Source organism: Lathyrus oleraceus, chromosome 4 (genome assembly GCF_024323335.1).
Source record: "Lathyrus oleraceus cultivar Zhongwan6 chromosome 4, CAAS_Psat_ZW6_1.0, whole genome shotgun sequence".
In the NCBI taxonomy this organism is placed as follows: Eukaryota; Viridiplantae; Streptophyta; class Magnoliopsida; order Fabales; family Fabaceae; genus Lathyrus; species Lathyrus oleraceus.
The window spans coordinates 474,769,304-474,793,206 of record NC_066582.1 but is presented as its reverse complement, the minus strand read 5'-3'; positions in this window follow the sequence as shown (position 1 = coordinate 474,793,206).

Sequence of the window (23,903 nt, the reverse complement as noted above, 5' to 3'; positions counted from 1 at the left end):
ACTTATGTGATAAAGAACCCAACCTTAACTCATTTAAAGTTTTTGGATGCCTTGCATATGCATCAACCATGCAATCTCACATATCCAAGCTAGACAGAAGAGCAAGATTTTTTTTGGGTACAAGATATGCCTCAAAGGTTATGATTTACTTAACATTTACTCAACAAAATTATTCATTTATAAACATGTTTCATTTTATGCACACCTAATCCATTTTAACAAAAACATTATCTTTCCCACTAACATTTGGGAAATTTAACCAACCAATGTCACACAACCAGATCTTGAACATAACACTGAATAGTACCCTAAACTTTCCAATTCTTATATGCACCTGAGCCAAACATATTTCCATCCATTACTCCATCACTTTTTTCATTCATCATTCACCCATAATCATTAATTACACTAACTTTCCACATGACCAACCTCTCATATCTAAATCCATCAGCCATAATTAAACAATACAACATTCAACCAGAATCAAACCCTTCATAATACATTAAAGATTACATTTGCAATTCATTTACTGATGCTCCAAATCATTACTCTTCAGGTATGAATTATTCTTTATCTCAGTACATGTATTATTCTAATTATCTCCTTAATATAGTTATTATGTCATGTCCCTTAACATATTAATTGAACCAAAAACACTTGTTTAAAGCTAACAAGCTTGAATATTGGAGGCAAGCAATACATGGTGAACTTGTAGCTCTTGACACAACACGTATATGGAAAATTATGGATTTTCCTCCTCACATAAAACCTATTAGTTGCAAATGGATCTTTAAAATCAAGTTTCATGTTGATGGCTCAGTAGAAAGATTCAAAGTATGACTGGTTGCAAAAGGCTACAATCAAATTGAAGGTTTTGATTATGTTAGGACATATTCATTCACCAATGGAAAATTTGACCACGGTAAGATTAATCAATAATATTACCTATCTAAACAACTAGTTCATCCATCAATTGGATGTAAACAATAGTTTTTACACGATGAACTACAAAAATATGTATATGTGACCATTCGATATGGCATCACTCATTCCAAACCAAACGAAGTTTGCAAACTTAAAAAATATCTATATGGCCTTAAGCAAGCTAACGGGAAATGACATGAGAAGCTCATGTTTATCCCCCTAACACATAATTATATTCAAGCCGATGTTGATCATTTTTTGTTCATCAAGAAAACTTCTATGTCATTTACTTTGATATTGGTCTACATGGATGATATCATGATTATAGGAAAATATTTACAAGAGTTTGACAAGATCAAAACAGTTATGCATCACAATTTCAAAATTAAAAAACTTGGACCAACTTAAAAAATTTCTTGGCCTCAAAGTGGCTCATTCCAAGCAAGACAACTCATTACTTACATAATATTTGTGAGACATGTTGTGATATAATCCAATTTGTGGCCCAAGCCTAATTTAGTGTTATGGTTTGTTATATTAGTTATTTAGTATTCAAGTCATCTAATTGTATATAAATACATATTGTAATTCAGTTTTCAACATCAGTCCTAATAATACAATTACTTCTCTTTTATTGTCTCCCTCTTTCTCTCCTCACTAAAAGTTCCTGACACACTAACAAATTGGTATCTAGAGCTCCGGTTAGTTTCTTGATCGTGTTTTTAAGAATCACACGTAGGTGATCGTGTTTCCAGGATCATGGGTTGTTAATCGTGTCTGCTGCAAAGATGAATGGTAACAATGGAATTCTAAATTCTCTTCTAATTCTTGACGGCAAGAATTGGATCCGACGGAGAAAACATATGCAATCTCTGTTTGGCTTTCATGAAACCCTATAAGTGGTTATTGATGGCGTCCCTAAGCTTTTAGAGAATGCAACTGGTGCTCAGAGAGTCACTGACAAGGAGGCCAAAAAGAAAGACTGCAAGGCTGCGTTTTATATTCAATGAGCTATAAACGCGATGAACTTTTCTCATGCTGAATCAGCGAAAGAGGCATGGGATATTCTTGTCAAATATTATGAAGAATGTGAGAAGGTTAAAGTTTTCAAATTGCCGATGGTGCGAAGGTAGTATAAATTATTGCAGATGCGGGAAGAAGAAAAGATTGCAGGCTATGTCTCGAAGGTGTAGAAGATTGTCCATCTCATGAAAGGTTGTGGTGAAATCCTAACTGATAAGATGATATTTGAGAAGGTAGTGCATACGTTGACCTCTCACTTTGATCACGTTAACATTGCTATTCAAGAATCCAACAATCTTGAAACATTGAAATTGGAAGATTTGGTTGGTTCGTTGGAGGCACATGAGACGAGGATTATCAAAAGGAAAGGTGTTCAAGATTCTATATAAGCTCTACAGGCCAGACATGGAAGAAACATGGTGGTTCCAACAAGTTCAAGGGAAAAGGAGAAAAGAATCAAAGCAAGAAGTCTTGGTTTAACCCTCAAAAGCATAAGGTCGATGATAGGGATTCTGAATCCTCGAAAAGGGGATAAGGAAACTCCTAACAGAAAGACAAAGAATAGAAAAAGGTGTGCAATGTTATAACTTTGAAAAATGAGGTCACTTGGCCAAGAGTTATTGGTATAAAAAAAGGCAATAATGAAGGATAAAACCTTTCACATCAAGATTCAGGTGATTCTGAAGACATGGTGGTTATGGTTGCAATTGCATATGAACATGTCGACACCAAGGTCTAGTTTCTTGACATAGGTTATTCGAATCACATGATTGGTCGAAAAGTGTGGTTAGTAGATTTCGACGAGTTAAAAAAGGGCAAGGTCAAACTTGTTGATAATAGATCGTTACAAGTAGAAGGTACCGGTGACGTAGTTATTCAAAGGAGGAATAGAGCAAAAGCTATGATCAAAGATGTACTCTATGTACCTAGAATGACGTGCAATATTATAAGTGTTGGACAACTGGTCGAAAAAGGTTTCTCAATGGTTATGAAAGATGGAGCCTTGGAACTACTCGACACTCAAAATAATCTGATATTAAAATATCCTCTGTCGAAGAATAAGACATTTAACACCATGATCAATTCGACTGAAGTACAATGCCTAAAAATAGTTGTCGACCGCAAGAGAAGTTGTTTGTGACATTTAAGATTTTTCCATATGAATTTTATGTCACTCAATCAACTAATTACTCAAGATAAGGTAATTGTTATACCAAGTCTTGAGATGCCCGACAAACTCTGTGAAGGTTGCTTAGTAGGGAAGCAGTCCAAAAAGTCTCTTGGCTCATTTGTCGATGAGTATAGTCAAAAGCTTTGGATCTATGTGATCAAGCGAAAGTACGAAGTATTTGAAATCTTTAAGAGATTTAAGATGCTTGTCGAAAACCATAGTGAAAAGAAGATCAAGGTTCTGCAAACAAATGATGGTGGCGAATACACATCCAAGATATTTTAGGAGTTATATGCAGAACATGATATTTATCATCAGATAACTGCTCCTTACACGCCTCAACATAATGGAATAGCGTAAAGAAGAAACATGACCCTATTGGATATGGCGAGAGCATGCTGAAGCAGAAGGATTTTCCAAAGTCCTTATAGGGCTAAGTTGTCACCACAGCTGTTTATATTATGAACATGTGCCCTACTAATAAGCTGGAAAAACAAGGTTCCAGAAGAAGTTTAGAGTGGCAAATGACCATTAGTGAGCCATTTAAAGATCTTTGGCTCGATTTGCTACAAGCATGTTCCTGATGAAATGAGAAGGAAACTTGATGGTAAAAGTGAACCTATGATTCTGGTAGGATATAATAAGACTAGAGCATACAGGTTATTTAATCAAATGAACAATAAGATCATGATGAGTCAATACATTGTGATTGATGAGAATTCTTCCTAGGATTGGAATTCAGGTGATGCGACTAACATGCCATTGATGGGTTATGAATTTGATGAATGAAGTAGTGTGAGCATGAAGAAATTCCAGACGATAATGTTCCAGTCATTGTCGAAGTCAAAGTCAACAATCGGGAGGGTATGGCTAGAACAAGCCAAATATCTCAAAAAACTAGAGTCCTCCCAACAAGGCTTTGGGACTATGAAGTCTTTGGTGATGATGAAGTCACACTAGATGGAGATTTGGTTCATTTCGCTTTACTTGTAGGTACTGAACCAATCAGCTATAATGAGGCCTTCAAAGATAAACAATGGAAGGAAGCTATGGTCAAAAAATTACAAGCAATCGAAAGGAAAAATACATGGAAGTTATTCAAATTTCCAGCATGCACAAAAGCTATCAAAGTGAAGTGGTTTTTCAAGTTGAAGCATAACGAGGATTTTTCCAGAGATTAGGAATCGACTACTCTGAAGTATATGCATCAATAACACGATTGAAGACTATTCGATTGGTGGTAGCCTTAGCATGTAAGCAAGCCTGGTTGACATTTCACTTAGATGTGAAATCAACATTTTTGAATGATCCTCTAGATGAAGAGGTATATGTCATACAACCTCTTTGGTTTGTGCTACAGGAGGATGCAAGGAAAGTATACAGGCTGCACAAAGTGCTCTATGACCTCAAGAAGGCACCTAGGGCATGAAACAAGAAGATCGACTCATACTTGGTCGAATTGGGATTCATCAAATGTAAATTTGAGTATGGTGTTTATGTTAAGGTTCTAGCACAAGATATAACAATCATCTATTTATATGTTGATGACTTGTTAGTAACTAGAAATAGCTTGGAGAACTTGTCGAAGTTCAAAGAGCTAATGAAGAAGGAATTTGAAATGTCAGATATGGGAAAGTTGTCGTACTTCATAGGCATGGAATTTCAAATGTTGAAGCAAGGTATGGTGCTACATCAAAGAAAGTATGTCAAAGAGATACTCAAGAGATTCAGGATGGAAAACTCTAATTCTGCATCATGTCGAACCAAATTTGAAGTTGGAAAGGAAGACAAAGTCGATGTCACTTTGTTCAAAAAAATTGTTGGATCTCTGAGATATGTGTGCAAAAGTCAACTTGATATAGGTTTCTCAATCAGATTAGTAAGTAGATTCATGAGTTAACCAAGGGTGTCACATATGAAGGCTGTAAGAAGAATCATGAGATACTTTAAGGGATCGACAAACTATGGAATTCTATTTCCACGAGATTCTGAAACCAAAGAAGCAGAGATTACTTGCTATTTAGATGCTAATTGATGTGAAGATAAGGAAGATCGAAGAAGCACGGGTGGTTATTTCTTTCAAGTATTTGGTGCCTCAATCTCATGGTGCTTGAGAAAATAACCTGTGGTGACACTATCGTCATGTGAGGTTGAATACATAGTGTAGCGGTGTATTCGTCACTTTATGATTTATTGACTAAATCAAAAGCAAAGCATACAAAGAATCGAGTCGCCACCGCACTTTTATTTATCCAAAGGAATGGCTAAAAAGCGAACAAAAGCCTAAGAAGTTTTACACATAGAAAACTAATGAAAAGATCAGAGATCTGGGTAAGGGGTTAATTACGCAATGGGAAGGTGTTAGGCACCCAAAACGTCCTAGGTACTCCTAGGGAGCCCTTTTCACAACTTGTTGTACGAAATGTTATTTGTTTATGAAATATTTATTGCGCAAACATGGATTGAAGGGATGAGAAAAGAATATACAAGTTATTATTTTTGTGTTTGAACGGACGAACCCGTTGCCTACGTACCTTTCCATGGAAGGTAAGGATCAAAACGCCGTAGTTCGGCTAAAAGATTTCCAAAAGTATGGGTGAATTGATTTTAAAACAAAAGCCCTAAGGTCTTTCGTTATCCACGGGAGAAAACTCAACCTATACAAACAACAAGTCCACCATGTGAGAATAGCTTCAACTTGCTAGTGAGGGGTTAACCCTATAATAAGCAAGGAAGTCTTACAATTCAATCACTAAGGAAAAAAGGTGAGATTAACATCAACCAACTAGGATAAATCAAACCTATGGCTAATGTATGAAAACTTATCAAGAATGGACAAAACCACAAAACAATTGAGTGAGTGAAATTAACCAATTAGGATTTATTCACAAAAATGGTCAAGATATGATTAGAATTCAATTCAAAGAAGTATTATGAAAATGAAGTTTGAAAAATCAGAGGCTTAAGGCCTAGGTTTCTAATTTGAAAACAAATGAAAATGTTTGCACAAAGTTTTCAAGTTTCAAGTTAGCATGCCAATGGAGGTTTAAAGAAACAAAAGGTGGGAAGGTGAGGAAGTAAAACTTCTTAGATGTTCACCTCTTGAGATCATATGTAGATGATTCAAGTGATTCCTTTGGAATAGGCAACAATGCAAATAACAGATGGACAAAGTAAATGGATACCGGATGCCAATCAATGGACTTATACCAATCTCACAAAACAAAAATGGATACCGGATGCCAATCAATGGACTTATTCCAATCTCACAAAACCAAATGGATACCGGATGCCAATCAATGGACTTATTCCAATCTCCTAAAACAAAGAGAAACATGGATACCAGATGCCAATCAATGGACTTATACCAATCTCCTAAAACAAAATGAAACATGGATACCAGATGCCAATCAATGGACTTACACCAATCTCCAAGGAATGATCACAGGAAACAACTGCCAATAAATGGACTTACAATTGACTCCTCACAAAACAAAACAAAGATAGGATATGGAGTGCCAATCAATGGTCTTATGTCCACCTCCACAAATGATCATAGGAAACAGATACCCAATCCATGGTATTACATCTGACTCCTCACATAAAGAAAATATGCTATGAAAAGCAAAAGCAAGCACATGGAATGATGCAAGTAGACATGCAAAAGCAAACATGAAAGCTGTACAGTTAAGCAATCAAGCAATCAGTTAACACATACTATATACAATCAATTAGGCTCAAGCAAGATTAGGCTTTACAACCAACTGGAATGGGGTATTTTGTGCTCTTAACCCTAACATTGAGAGTTAGGGTGAAGCAGATGAAATGGAGATGAGGGGTGTGCCTCATAGCTCTTATCCCTGATCAGGGAGAGCTTTGATCAATGGAAAGTGTGGGAGTTCAGAAAGTTGGAACTCTTCTCCACAAATGATTGACTCTATAAGATCTTGGGTTATTATTCACAATGCATCAACACATGGTGTGAGCAAGGTGAATGACACACTGAGTAGCAGGAGATGGATTACACATCTCTTTTATCTGCCAATTGCCTCATAAGAGGACTTTTCCTGCTTGGCACAAAATTAAACAAGCACAAACATTGCCTCTTAAGGAGGGCTTCAGACAGGTGCCTACCAATAATAGTAGGTCTTCCAAACTACATGAAGATTAGAGATTATACCTAAGTGGTTAAGCAACCAAGCAAAAGCAAAGTTCAAATGAACTTAAAGCAACTTAGGTACCTGTGGAAACACTAAATAAATCAGTACAATGCTCAGACAAATAGACAACAGTCAATAAGCAACAGACAATCCCAATGTACAAAATGTGTAAGCCAAAAGGCAAACTCAAATGAGTTAGCAACAACCTACAAAACACACAAATGTTAGTAATCAAAAGCAAACATCAATATTCACATGATGAAGCATCACCAACTATGGAACTTGGATGCTTAAACCTGAAATCAAAGCTCAAACGTAAGCAACAAACCACTAGGTCAAAGCCTAGGGTCAAAGATGGAGAAAAAATTTAAAACAGGAGCTGAAATTTAACACAAAGCAACTCCGAACACATATTGACATATTCCAAAAAGGCTCACATCAAAATCATTCACCAAATGCATTTCATGATCAAGTGAAGTTCAAGGCAATTTCAAAGCTCATATGTGATCATCATGAATGAAAAATTCAAATCAAAACAGAAATGATTCAAATAATTCTGGAAAAAATCATGCACATTCAAGACATCTAACATGATCCATATACTAAAAATCAGAGGCATTGGACATCATTTGGCATGGCAATCACTTGGCACAAGTTGGACATTCAAAGGTGTGACACAAATTGTCATACCAAGTTAGCACAAGCATAAAACAACAATGGAGCATAGGAAAAATACCAAACCAAACCAACATGTCAAGCAATGTGTCTAGTTTCATCATGAAAAATTTCAAGTTCATTGGATAAGAAACAAGCATTTCACAAAGAGATAAGCAAGGCAAGGTCAAAGTAAGACATATGGTCAATCATTCTAGCACTAAATAAAATCCAGCCAAGCACAACTTTGGAAATTATGATCATTAAAAACTAGACAGAATAAGGAGCATTGTGCAAAAAATTGGAGTGAAATTGATGTATTTTTCTATTTTATATGATTTTTTGAAGTTAAGGAAAAAATTAAAAATTAAAATGGACATAGCATATGAAAATAGGAGGGAAAGTGGATAAATGATGAAGCATTTGAAAATATTCGCTCGGTGAGAATCGAACCTGGCGCACATTCAAATTGCGCGCCTCAACCAAAACGACACAGTTTTGGACTTAAACCCTAGCGCTGCATGGAATTCCAGAATTTCGTAGCAAATGGAGCATTTCGTAGCAAAATCAAAGCAAAACCGTAGCTAACCTTGAAACGATGAATGTTCATAGGTTGAAGATGAAGATCATGATGATCTTCATCTGGATTTTCCAGATTTTAAAAATATGTCCAGAAATCATAATCAAACACAGCATTCGAATCATCATGTCATGTACATGCAAGATCCATAAACCATTCATGCAAAAAACATCAAAACAAGCACGGATCGAAGAGAATAAAATTCATCATCAAACTTTCAATCATCCATAACTAACTCAAAATAGCACCAAATCACGCGATTCAAAGCTCAAATTCATCAGCATGCTTAGATCTACAATAATATGGCCATGGATTTTAAAATTAAGAGATTCGAATTGTGACCTCTTGAAATGCAGAAGCTGGAATTCACACGATCTGCAACTTGTAATGGTTCGAATCTACTCCACAGTGCTTGAAATGAAGATTGATGAAGTAATTGAGGCTTGAATGGATCTAGATCTTGCTCAAAACAGAAATTCCATTTGCATCTTCATGAACCTCTACCACTTGATACATGCGCGAATTCACCAATTGAACACTTGATCTGCACAGAATCAAAGCTAGGCAACAAGTATATGAAGTAAAATTGCAAGGTTCTTTGGAAAAAATTTGAATTAAGAATGAGAGAAAAATTTGAAGTGAGAGAGAAATTTGGATCTTGGAGTGTGAAAAATGATTAACCTCCTCAATTCTGTTAGGGTTTAGGTACTTATATGGTTTACTAATCACTTGGTTAATCCCTAATTAGCTTGGTTAATGAAAATAAGGCAATTTACAAAAATCCAAATTTTGCATGTGCATGAAGCAATGGCACGTGAACAGTGCTCTTTTTTTCATCAAAGTCATTTGAAATCTTCTTTTAAATCCAATGGCAATGATAAAAATCTCATATAATGCACAAATTTTGAATTTTGTAATTTCCCTCCAAATAAACCATGGATTAACAAGTGATTATGTGATGACAATTCATGTAATGTGATGCATGATTTGGAAATTAGAGGTCAAGAGGAGAATATTGCAAAAAGAACCACTCATTTTGGAGCTTTGGTTGAAAAGTTATGCTTATTTGAAGTCCCATGCATACTTTGCCATGATTTGATCATATCTCCTCAACCACACATCATATGCTCATGATCTTGGACATTTTGGAAATGGGAGAGAAAGATATACAACTTTCATGTTCAACAAAATTTCATTTGAAGCTTTCTTAATGATGTAATATTGAGTTGACGTTGGTCAAAAACCTTTCCATTTTTGGAAATTTCAAATTATAGGTCACTTGCTATTTTGGGAAATTTTTGACTGGACCTCAAATTCTTCAATGTGAGTGTTTGAAATGTCAAATGAAACTTGTTTGAACATGAATGAAGTATTTCTAATCACTTCCCACCTCCAAATCCACAGTTGACCTTGCAGTTGACTTTCTAGGTCTTCAGATGACCTGAGAATGTTCTGATGAAATTCAAGCCTCTACCACTTGGGATTTTGCTTCCAAATGACATCATAGCTCATATGAACTCTTGTGAATGAGTATGGGGTCCAAATCTCAAGAATGACCACCATCTATTGCTCAATGAATGCCTTTGATTGCCTTGACCTGTTAATGCTTCATCTGCAAGGCAAAGGTTAGATGACATATTTTTGTACTTTTGGTTAGTGATTAAAAAGAAAAATAATGGTATACAAATGCAAACATGCTTGGTGATCAAGAAACACTCTCAAAAGATGACCCACCCACAGGGAAGGAAGCAAGGTGTCCAATGATCCTTGAGGTAATGCAATGTTATGATATGATGCCATGAGGGATCTTAGGGACAAAATTGGGGTCTTACAGATGCCCCTATTTAAGGTCATTCTAGCCGGAGAAGTGAAGGTTAAAATCTTCATCTCGACGCGGTAGAATGGGCTTAAATAACAGTAATGAGACAAATTTTGGTCCCTAAGAGACCTTATGATGCAAATGTATTTATGCCAAAGAAACAACCTCTGTGGGGAATACTGGTCCACAAAGAAAAGACGATCCATCAGAGTAATGCACTCGCCAGGAACAGAGACTCTAACAGGACTCTCATGGGGATAGTAAAAAGAAAAGAATGCGTGAGCAAGACACTACTCTGAATTAGGGAAAAAAGAACTAGACACAGCGTGAGCAGGACACACCTGGACTAGAGACCTACTGGGGAGTAAAGGACTCAAACTGGGGAAAAGAAGAAGAATTCCAAAGGAAGACACATCCCTTGGAAAGACTCAAGCTGACTCAAACTATCCACAAAGGATACTTCGGATAAAAATCCGGACTCGGACCAGGGAAAGATCCACACAGAATCTCCCTACCGGGGAAAACTGCATATATTGGGGAAAACGCCAATACAGCATAAGGGAAAATCACAACGGAAACTCCACTGGGGAACGTCTAACAAAGAGACTCTCTTGGAGAAAAAACTGCAAGATGAGGTGTTACCGGCTACTGGGTAACAAACTCAAAGAGACATGTGATCTAAACACTGGTTACTAGGTGAAAGAACAACAAGCTCAGGAAGAATGAATATCTAAGACCGGTATAAGGGTGAGAGATATCAATCAACCAAACATCTGAGAAAGACCTGAAAAAGGTACATCATCTCAGGAAAATCTGACTCCACAGGGGACCAAGGTCATAATAGGGAGCAGAAAGGAAGGAACACCAAGGATACCGGTTACTGGGTATATAATAGGTGACCGACCAAAGCGTGAATTGGTATATATGCCAAAACACTCATCATCCGAAAGGAGGGCCTGAAAAAGCAAATCGACTTACAGGATGGGCATTCGACTCCGCAACGGGAAAACGAATCTTACTCAGGTGGGAAAAAAAACCCAAAGAGTGCATGAGATATAATATCCATTACCGTCAGAACGTGGATAGTATACTCGCATGAGATATATTATCTATTACCGTCAGAACGTAGACAATATACTCGCATGGAAGGAACACTAGGGATACCGGTTACTGGGTATATAATAGGTGACCGACCGAAAAGAGAGACAATCGATACCAACACCAACAGGGTAAACGAAAGATAACTCACAGGGGATAAATTGCAAGCATCCGACAATTATCCAGGAGACACAAAGAATATTCAATTCCGCAAAGGAACATGAATCTTACTCGACTGGGGAAACACAAAAGGCTTCGACTGAAGAGTGCATGAGATATATTATCCATTACCGTCAGAACGTGGATAACATACAGGCATGGAAGATTATCCACAACCGGTTACTGGGTTAATAAAGGATAAATCAACCGAAAAGAAAGGCATCGGGATACCAAAACTAGGTATATAAAGATGACCGATCAAAAGAGCAACAATCATTACCAACAAAAGAGTAAATGAAAGAGAACTCACCAGGGATGCATTGATAAACATCAATGATCCGGGGAACAAATCACTGGCATACGGTGAAAGGACCCGCTGAGGATAAAATTGCTAGCATCCGGCAATTATCCACAAGGAAAGATCCGTTGGGGATACAATTGCTAGCATACGGCAATTACCCAGAAGAAAGAGGGAATATCAACATCGAATACTGGATGAGGATAACCACAAAGAGTAACCATCATCGGTTAGGATGAACAACAAGGTTAACTCCGCAAAAGGGAGAAATTAGGATTTACAACTACCGAATACTGGGTAGAAGACCACAAAATCTGGCTGAGGATAAAATTGCTAGCATACGGCAATTATCCACAAGAAAGCACAGACTCCGCTAGGGATACAACAACAACATAGGATTTACAACTACCGGATACTGGGTAGAAGACCACAAAATCCACCATCAACCAGAATGAACCACAAAGGTTACCTCTGCTAGGGGATAAAAGTAGGATTTATAACTACCGAATACATGGTAGAAAACCAACAACTCCCTGCGTGGGGAATGAAAGAATCACAACTCTGCACGGGGGAACAAAATAGGGTTTATAACAAACCACCAACTGCTGAGGAGCAAGAGAAATAGGATTTACGACTACTGAATATTGGGTAGAAAACCAACGACTCTTGCTGAGGAACAAGGATGTTCACAAGCACCTATCCCACAAAAGGGAAAAAAGGTATACAGGATTTACAACTACCGAGTACTAGGTAGAAAACCAAAAAGGATAGGACTTATAACTACCGGTTACTGGGTAGAGGCCCAAACTCCGCTGGGGATAAAAAGAATTATTGCCGGTTACTGGGCAATTCATTCATTTATTCCACAGGGAAGCACAAGAGACAGTTTGAAAAATGCCAATTCAAGATCAAACCAAAAAGGCAAACTAAATCAAGACCCGTCCTAATGAGGATATAACTCAATAGGAAGATCCATCCCAATATATGTGTTGGGAGGAAACGGAAAAAACCGTCATCCACGAGGATATATCTCAGTGGGGAATTGCAGAAGGAAAGACAAACACTTTCTGCTTATGGGGCCGACTCTATATAGAGAGATTAGACACCCGACATCTGCTTGGGAAGATCTACTAGAGAGATCTACACCACCATTAGCAGGAGACAACAAACAAAAGATATATGGCAAAAAATGCAATCATGAATATCTGAATGTTTGAAAATATGCATGAATATGCGTATTTTATGTTTGATGAATGCTGACAGAACAGACATATCTAACACAAACAGGCCCAGGAATCAAACGCCCGGTACTACACTTCCAGAGGAAAAATCCAAAGAAATCCAACTGGAAAGCCAATCCGCTGGAGATCTGACTGCTAAAAAGCAAAGATCTGCTAGAAAGCAAAAGATCAGAGATATCAAAGAAATCACAAAATCTCTGAGTGATGGATCATCAATCAACCCAACTGGGGAACAAAAGTTCACAACAGGCAGAAACTGCCACAAAGACAAATCTGTTGGGGAAATGGAGAAATCCCGAGATTTCTGCAGGGGATCCTCAGTATTAACTGGGAAACAAGAGTTCACTACACAAGCAAGAACTGCTGAAGAGAACAGAACACACAAGTAGAATCTAGCCGCACAAGCAACTCTACTGGGGATACTGTCAGTCACTCCATTGGGGATAAACCCACTGAGGGAAAATAGATCACACAAGTAGATTCTGCCACAAGCCACTCTACTGGGGATCAAAAGCATCAGGAAATCAACCAAATCTATGAATGATAGATCACCAACCCACCCGACTAGGGAACAGAAGTTCACAACGGGCAGAAACTACCACCAAAGCAACTCTGTTGAGAATACCAACTCTGTTGGGGGTACTGCAGGGAAATCACAAAACTTCTGCAGGGAAACATCACAGACACAATCCACCGTACCACAAGTCTACTGGGGAATTATCTGAGGATGAGAAGGAAAACTGGTGATCAACCACCAAATGCCGAGAAGGGAATAATCACTGCTCTGCTGAAGGGATAAGAGGTGAAAACCTCAACAAGCGCTCTGATGAGGAAGGATAGCATAAATGAAGTATATCACGCCAACAACTCCGTTGGCGACTTACTGAGGAAACAACCGAAGTACCGGGGTGTCAACCCACCAACTACTGAATCTTCCAAAAGGAAAGCACCCATGCTGGGGAGAGAAAATTGTTGGAGAGGATTGTGGAGTTCTCAACAAACACTCTGCTTAGGGAACAACCCCACCAACAATCTGGAGAAAAAGGATACAACCATGCCAGGAATATGAACAAATGTCTTACCCTGTTGGAAATCATGCCACCCTTGGGAGAGCACTGAGAAATTCTTAAGTATCCTTTCATCATTGTGAATGTTCACTTTGTTTAAAAACAATTTTATGAAAAATTTGTTTGTTTAAAACAATGACATTTTATCAATTAAAACATGCAAAACATTTGTTGAATTGAAATAAATAAGAGTGCAAATAATTGGATAAAAGCTCAAATTGATTTGATGGAATGGTAGCCTGCAAATGGCAAGACTCCATAGATCTGTACAAATTTGAAATCAGTGATATATATTGGAAGAGGGCTACATTGAACATAATGATCATTTCTCTACCAATTTGAATTTCGATGTATTCGAAGCTTCAGTTGACGACGAATCGAGATTTCTGACGAAAAGACAGCTGTGGAACAGAAAGTCTTGTCAGGATGCAGTTACTTGCCATATCCCTAATTTTTGCCTAGATTGCCCCAGGATGAGGTACTCGATCTAGCGGGATACAAATTCATTTTTTCCAAGTCTCTAATTTTTGCCTGGATCGCCCTTTCCGGTTTTCCACTAAGACGCTCATTTTTGCCTAAGCCGCCCTTTCGGGTTTTCAACTTAGCGAGCTATTCTGTTTTTCTTTCTCTTTTTTTTAGGCAAAGTATTTCTTGACTGCATCTGAATTCACAGGACGAGTGAAATCCTCCCCATCCATTGTTGTAAGCATCAAAGCACCGCCTGAAAAGGCTCTCTTAACAACATATGGACCTTCATAGTTTGGAGTCCACTTGCCCCTGGAATCGGGCGCGAAAGACAAAACTTTCTTGAGCACGAGGTCACCTTCTCGGAACACACGAGGCTTGACCTTCTTATCGAATGCTCTCTTCATTCTCTGCTAATATAACTGACCATGATACATGGCAGTCAATCTCTTCTCTTCAATCAAATTCAGCTGGTCATAACGACTCTGAATCCTTTCAGCCAGTCAACTAGGGCTTTGAGGGTATACTTTCTTTTAAAAAAAATCTGATTTTTTGACACTTTTTTTTTAATTATTTTGTTTTTCACCCTCTCTTTTTTTTATTACATTTGTAATGCCCCAGTTTGACTGTTCTGCTGATTTTCGAGATACAGCTGAATGATCTTCTTTTCGTACTCAAGCAGACGGGTAATCTCATCAGGAATCCCTTCAACATCATCTTCCTCTGCTTCAAATACAAGGAATTCAAGATCGGGAGATGGCGTTGGATCATTATGTTCAATGGGTTTAGAAATCCCTGCATAATGATTTTGGATAATAAAAGCTTTTTGAAATCAAACAAGGCAATCATTATGCAGATAAAAAGTTTGATTTTATGCTTTTTTAGGGTTTTTTGTGATTACCGATTTCATGCAAAAAAGCAAAAAGTGAAAACAATTGGAAAAACAAATGTTTAACATGCATCAATGGAATGAAATATCATTGCATAAATGCTGCCAACAATGTTATCACTTCTCCTTTTGGCATGGGAGGAGGGTTTTGAAACAAAGTGAACATATTACGCTGACTTATGAATGACCGTAGGAACATCCACAGCGACCCAATTGTGGCAGATCCCGCCAGGGATGACAAAGTTGTTAGTATACTCTGCATCTTCTTCCAGAATAGCAGCAACTTCCTCAGCTCGATCGGCGTGGATGAAACCTCCACTCTTGAACAACCCTTTCTCATTAAAGACCCCAGAAGAATAGCCAATGCCAGCCCGGGATTTGTTGTCTTCAAGCTCAATCATCTTCCCCAAACCAGCAACTGCACCCCATTCGATGGCCAGTTTCGCATCACGATAGGAAGCAAATGAAGGAGACTTCTTCTCAATTGGCTCAGCGATAGATAAAGCTTGGAAAGGCGTTCCAACTTCATCCTCAGCATCAAGGTATGAGAAGGAGGACAGGTGGCTAACCAAGAATAAATCCATCAAAAGCACTTAGTCTGGCAAATTCCTCCTCGAGTTCACAATTCTCTTGCTCAACATGATCCATCAATCTTGCAGAGATGGCTCTGGTGTAGTATCGGGAAGTGCGTCTTCAAAATAAATGAAGAGCAACAGAGATCAGACCACAGGACCGGAAGCTGAGAATAACACCTGCTTATGCAACTGATGCATGAAGTGTTTGTGCATATGATTTGTTTTTATTTCAAAGGAACTCGAGGGTTTTATTTGCAAACTTTGAAATATTAATCATTTTATTGCATATGGAAATATTTCCTTGAAATAAATCTTTGTCTTTCCATGTCTGAAAACTTTTGCAAAGAAACCCCTTAAGTTCCTTAAAAAAAAAATTCTCATTTTTTGATGACATGGATGCAGATGAATGCATGAATGCAACAATCACACTCAAGGATCAAGCAAAGCACACCAGACAAAGGTCATGGGGATAGCTCGTATTATCCTTAATATCAATCATCCATTTTGGTGGATTGTGGTTTTCACCTTATTGACACCCAAGTTCCATTGATATTAACGATATACGAACAGTTCAACCATCCTTAATATCAATCATCCATTTTGGTGGATTATGGTTTTCACCTTATCAACACCCAAGTTCCATTGATATTAACGATGGGTGAACGGATCAACCATGAATCACGGGTTTGTTGTGAGTCACGAGCATGGAGTCTTGGTTAGAACCACCCAAAGGGAGTGTACTAGGGTTTAAACCTGCCGAACATGTTCTACAAGAGGTTCCCATAGTCATCATCCCATCTTTCGAATATTATCGGAGGAACGAATACTCGTATTCCAAAAATATTCTCAAGAGAGACTCTTATGAGTGTAGTATCGCGTAACAATCGCATCAGATCTTACATCTGAATGACCTCCGCACTACGTCCTAAAAATAGGCCAAGATGGGCTTGGTAAACTAAGGTCCTTGGCTTCTAAGGCACATGATTGAAAGAATAATGCCTAACCACAAATGACTTGTGTGACATTATTAATCCAACATGACCTCCACCAAGTGAATGGACTCGCAAGTCAACTTGCTAAGGAATACTCCACACAAGTTGACAAGACTATGCCATTCTCCTATCCTAAGGTGCACTCGAGTCCGGGTATAGAACTCATCTCACAGAGATCACCAAGCAAATAGCAATTGTCTATCAAGCAATTCAATCATTACAATCAATACAGTAATCCCAGATTGTACAAAAATATGTCATATAACAAATAAACAATATCATACAACAAGGGTGAAAAGTAGGCAAAACCACCAAGGAGATTGTCCCCAGCAGAGTCACCACTTTTCTGTAGCGGTGTATTCGTCACTTTATGATTTATTGACTAAATCAAAAGCAAAGCATACAAAGAATCGAGTCGCCACCGCACTTTTATTTATCCAAGGGAATGGCTAAAAAGCGAACAAAAGCCTAAGAAGTTTTACACATAGAAAACTAATGAAAAGATCAGAGATCTGGGTAAGGGGTTAATTACGTAATGGGAAGGTGTTAGGCACCCAAAACGTCCTAGGTACTCCTAGGGAGCCCTTTTCACAACTTGTTGTACGAAATGTTATTTGTTTATGAAATATTTATTGTGCAAACATGGATTGAAGGGATGAGAAAAGAATATACAAGTTATTATTTTTGTGTTTGAACGGACGAACTCGTTGCCTACGTACCTTTCCATGGAAGGTAAGGATCAAAACGCCGTAGTTCGGCTAAAAGATTTCCAAAAGTATGGGTGAATTGATTTTAAAACAAAAGCCCTAAGGCCTTTCGTTATCCACGGGAGAAAACTCAACCTATACAAACAACAAGTCCACCATGTGAGAATAGCTTCAACTTGCTAGTGAGGGGTTAACCCTATAATAAGCAAGGAAGTCTTACAATTCAATCACTAAGGACAAAAGGTGAGATTAACATCAACCAACTAGGATAAATCAAACCTATGGCTAATGTATGAAAACTTATCAAGAATGGACAAAGCCACAAAACAATTGAGTGAGTGAAATTAACCAATTAGGATTTATTCACAAAAGTGGTCAAGATATGATTATAATTCAATTCAAAGAAGTATTATGAAAATGAAGTTTGAAAAATCAGAGGCTTAAGGCCTAGGTTTCTAATTTGAAAACAAATGAAAATGTTTGCACAAAGTTTTCAAGTTTCAAGTTAGCATGCCAATGGAGGTTTAAAGAAACAAAAGGTGGGAGGGTGAGGAAGTAAAACTTCTTAGATGTTCACCTCTTGAGATCATATGTAGATGATTCAAGTGATTCCTTTGGAATAGGCAACAATACAAATAACAGATGGACAAAGTAAATGGATATCGGATGCCAATCAATGGACTTATACCAATCTCACAAAACAAAAATGGATACCGGATGCCAATCAATGAACTTATTCCAATCTCACAAAACAAAATGGATACCGGATGCCAATCAATGGACTTATTCCAATCTCCTAAAACAAAGAGAAACATGGATACCAGATGCCAATCAATGGACTTATACCAATCTCCTAAAACAAAATGAAACATGGATACCAGATGCCAATCAATGGACTTACACCAATCTCCAAGGAATGATCACAGGAAACAACTGCCAATAAATGGACTTACAATTGACTCCTCACAAAACAAAACAAAGATAGGATATGGAGTGCCAATCAATGGTCTTATGTCCACCTCCACAAATGATCATAGGAAACAGATACCCAATCCATGGTATTACATCTGACTCCTCACATAAAGAAAATATGCTATGAAAAGCAAAAGCAAGCACATGGAATGATGCAAGTAGACATGCAAAAGAAAACATGAAAGCTGTACAGTTAAGCAATCAAGCAATGAGTTAGCACATACTATATACAATCAATTAGGCTCAAGCAAGGTTAGGCTTTACAGCCAACTAGAATGGGGTATTTTGTGCTCTTAACCCTAACATTGAGAGTTAGGGTGAAGCAGATGAAATGGAGATGAGGGGTGTGCCTCATAGCTCTTATCCCTGATCAGGGAGAGCTTTGATCAATGGAAAGTGTGGGAGTTCAGAAAGTTGGAACTCTTCTCCACAAATGATTGACTCTATAAGATCTTGGGTTATTATTCACAATGCATCAACACATGGTGTGAGCAAGGTGAATGACACACTGAGTAGCAGGAGATGGATTACACATCTCTTTTATCTGCCAATTGCCTCATAAGAGGACTTTTCCTGCTTGGCACAAAATTAAACAAGCACAAACATTGCCTCTTAAGGAGGGCTTCAGACAGGTGCCTACCAATAATAGTAGGTCTTCCAAACTACATGAAGATTAGAGATTATACCTAAGTGGTTAAGCAACCAAGCAAAAGCAAAGTTCAAATGAACTTAAAGCAACTTAGGTACCTGTGGAAACACTAAATAAATCAGTACAATGCTCAGACAAATAGACAACAGTCAATAAGCAACAGACAATCCCAATGTACAAAATGTGTAAGCCAAAAGGCAAACTCAAATGAGTTAGCAACAACCTACAAAACACACAAATGTTAGTAATCAAAAGCAAACATCAATATTCACATGATGAAGCATCACCAACTATGGAACTTGGATGCTTAAACCTGAAATCAAAGCTCAAACGTAAGCAACAAACCACTAGGTCAAAGCCTAGGGTCAAAGATGGAGAAAAAATTTAAAACAGGAGCTGAAATTTAACACAAAGCAACTCCGAACACATATTGACATATTCCAAAAAGGCTCACATCAAAATCATTCACCAAATGCATTTCATGATCAAGTGAAGTTCAAGGCAATTTCAAAGCTCATATGTGATCATCATGAATGAAAAATTCAAATCAAAACAGAAATGATTCAAATAATTCTGGAAAAAATCATGCACATTCAAGACATCTAACATGATCCATATACTAAAAATCAGAGGCATTGGACATCATTTGGCATGGCAATCACTTGGCACAAGTTGGACATTCAAAGGTGTGACACAAATTGTCATACCAAGTTAGCACAAGCATAAAACAGCAATGGAGCATAGGAAAAATACCAAACCAAACCAACATGTCAAGCAATGTGTCTAGTTTCATCATGAAAAATTTCAAGTTCATTGGATAAGAAACAAGCATTTCACAAAGAGATAAGCAAGGCAAGGTCAAAGTAAGACATATGGTCAATCATTCTAGCACTAAATAAAATCCAGCCAAGCACAACTTTGGAAATTATGATCATTAAAAACTAGACAGAATAAGGAGCATTGTGCAAAAAATTGGAGTGAAATTGATGTATTTTTCTATTTTATATGATTTTTTGAAGTTAAGGAAAAAATTAAAAATTAAAATGGACATAGCATATGAAAATAGGAGGGAAAGTGAATAAATGATGAAGCATTTGAAAATATTCGCTCGGTGAGAATCGAACCTGGCGCACATTCAAATTGCGCGCCTCAACCAAAACGACACAGTTTTGGACTTAAACCCTAGTGCTGCATGGAATTCCAGAATTTCGTAGCAAATGGAGCATTTCGTAGCAAAATCAAAGCAAAACCGTAGCTAACCTTGAAACGATGAATGTTCATAGGTTGAAGATGAAGATCATGATGATCTTCATCTGGATTTTCCAGATTTTAAAAATATGTCCAGAAATCATAATCAAACACAGCATTCGAATCATCATGTGATGTACATGCAAGATCCATAAACCATTCATGCAAAAAACATCAAAACAAGCACGGATCGAAGAGAATAAAATTCATCATCAAACTTTCAATCATCCATAACTAACTCAAAACAGCACCAAATCACACGATTCAAAGCTCAAATTCATCAGCATGCTTAGATCTACAATAATATGGCCATGGATTTTAAAATTAAGAGATTCGAATTGTGACCTCTTGAAGTGCAGAAGCTGGAATTCACACGATCTGCAGCTTGTAATGGTTCAAATCTACTCCACAGTGCTTGAAATGAAGATTGATGAAGTAATTGAGGCTTGAATGGATCTAGATCTTGCTCAAAACAGAAATTCCATTTGCATCTTCATGAACCTCTACCACTTGATACATGCGCGAATTCACCAATTGAACACTTGATCTGCACAGAATCAAAGCTAGGCAACAAGTATATGAAGTAAAATTGCAAGGTTCTTTGGAAAAAATTTGAATTAAGAATGAGAGAAAAATTTGAAGTGAGAGAGAAATTTGGATCTTGGAGTGTGAACAATGATTAACCTCCTCAATTCTGTTAGGGTTTAGGTACTTATATGGTTTACTAATCACTTGGTTAATCCCTAATTAGCTTGGTTAATGAAAATAAGGCAATTTACAAAAATCCAAATTTTGCATGTGCATGAAGCAATGGCACGTGAACAGTGCTCTTTTTTTCATCAAAGTCATTGGAAATCTTCTTTTAAATCCAATGGCAATGATAAAAATCTCATATAATGCACAAATTTTGAATTTTGTAATTTCCCTCCAAATAAACCATGGATTAACAAGTGATTATGTGATGACAATTCATGTAATGTGATGCATGATTTGGAAATTAGAGGTCAAGAGGAGAATATTGCAAAAAGAACCACTCATTTTGGAGCTTTGGTTGAAAAGTTATGCTTATTTGAAGTCCCATGCATACTTTGCCATGATTTGATCATATCTCCTCAACCACACATCATATGCTCATGATCTTGGACATTTTGGAAATGGGAGAGAAAGATATACAACTTTCATGTTCAACAAAATTTAATTTGAAGCTTTCTTGATAATGTAATATTGAGTTGAAGTTGGTCAAAAACCTTTCCATTTTTGGAAATTTCAAATTATAGGTCACTTGCTATTTTGGGAAATTTTTGACTGGACCTCAAATTCTTCAATGTGAGTGTTTGAAATGTCAAATGAAACTTGTTTGAACATGAATGAAGTATTTCTAATCACTTCCCACCTCCAAATCCACAGTTGACCTTGCAGTTGACTTTCTAGGTCTTCAGATGACCTGAGAATGTTCTGATGAAATTCAAGCCTCTACCACTTGGGATTTTGCTTCAAATGACATCATAGCTCATATGAACTCTTGTGAATGAGTATGGGGTCCAAATCTCAAGAATGACCACCATCTATTGCTCAATGAATGCCTTTGATTGCCTTGACCTGTTAATGCTTCATCTGCAAGGCAAAGGTTAGATGACATATTTTTGTACTTTTGGTTAGTGATTAAAAAGAAAAATAATGGTATACAAATGCAAACATGCTTGATGATCAAGAAACACTCTCAAAAGATGACCCACCCACAGGGAAGGAAGCAAGGTGTCCAATGATCCTTGAGGTAATGCAATGTTATGATATGATACCATGAGGGATCTTAGGGACAAATTTGGGGTCTTACACATAGCAGAATCATATGATGTGTGACAAACAATTTGAATCAGATTTGTGCTGGAAGGGATGAAAGTCGAAGTGAGGAAACCTTTGGTGTTGCAGATCGACAATAAGTCAACTATTAATCTTGCAAAGAATCTAGTTCTGGATGGAAGGAGTAAGCATATTGAGGTTATGTTTCATTTCCTAAGGGAAAAGGTAAACCATGGTGAATTTGAAGTGAGGCATTCCTCGAGTAAAGCCCAATTGGCCGGCATTCTCACCAAAGGGCTGAAGATCGACAAATTCCTAACTTTGAGAAAGAAATTATGAATAATTCAGATCGATTATGATTAGGTTGTGATCAGTCACCATTTATAGTAAGTTTTCATTACTGATCCGACGCAAAATAGAGACATTTGATACACTGTGCAAGCATTTAAGGTACAATTCAAGTAGTTTTACTTCCGTTATGTTATTTACGCATTTTTAATCTTTGTTATGTTTTACTTTGTTTATCTTGATTTTATGCGTGGGATAACTGTGTTTTTGTCCAGCAGATCCAGGTAGAAGAACCGGAGAACTCAGAACACGATAGTGCGAGAGTTCTACACGCTAAAGAGCAGAAAATCCCGGTACAGGAGGCCTGACACGGCCTTCTCGTGTCACCTGACACGGGCCGTGTCAGGGTAAGAGAAGCAGAAGAAGATAACAGTAGCCTGACACGGCCACCCGTGTCAGCTGACACGGGCCGTGTCAGGCAGAAACTCCCCCCGTGTTGGGCATGCCATGGGCGTGTCAGGAGAACCAGTAGGCTGACACGGGCCGTGTCAGCCCAAGCCCAATATTTCCAATTTTTTCGGGCTTTTCATTCTTCGGGCTTTGTGGAGACATCTTTGGACCTGTCCAACTGTTGCTGGGAACTTTCACTATAAAAAGAGGTCTTCTGCCAAAGGAAAAAGCATCTTGGAATACAGCAAACCACAGTATTGTGAAACAATCAAGTATTACAGAGATCAAGGCATTTGGAGAGCTGAAGAGATTCATGAGCGGGAGCGATTGAAGATCAAAGTCATCCAATTACTTGTAATATGTAATTTTTATCTTGAATTTGTTTTAAACAATATGAGTAGCTAAATCCCCCAATGCTAGGGGGTGTCCCTGATTTAGAATTGTAATGAATTTGAGTTTACATTTGCATTTATAATATTTTGTTTATGGTAACCTTTTGATGTGTTTATTGCTTTCTCTTTCGGACCAATTGAGATTGATCTATGGTTATCACTTAGGCTGGACCGTCAGTGATAAGGTTTTCATCAGGTTACTCTGCAGTAGATATCACCTAGGACTAGGGATACCCTATATGAACCAGAGCATTCTTGATATTATACAGCTTAACTTCACCC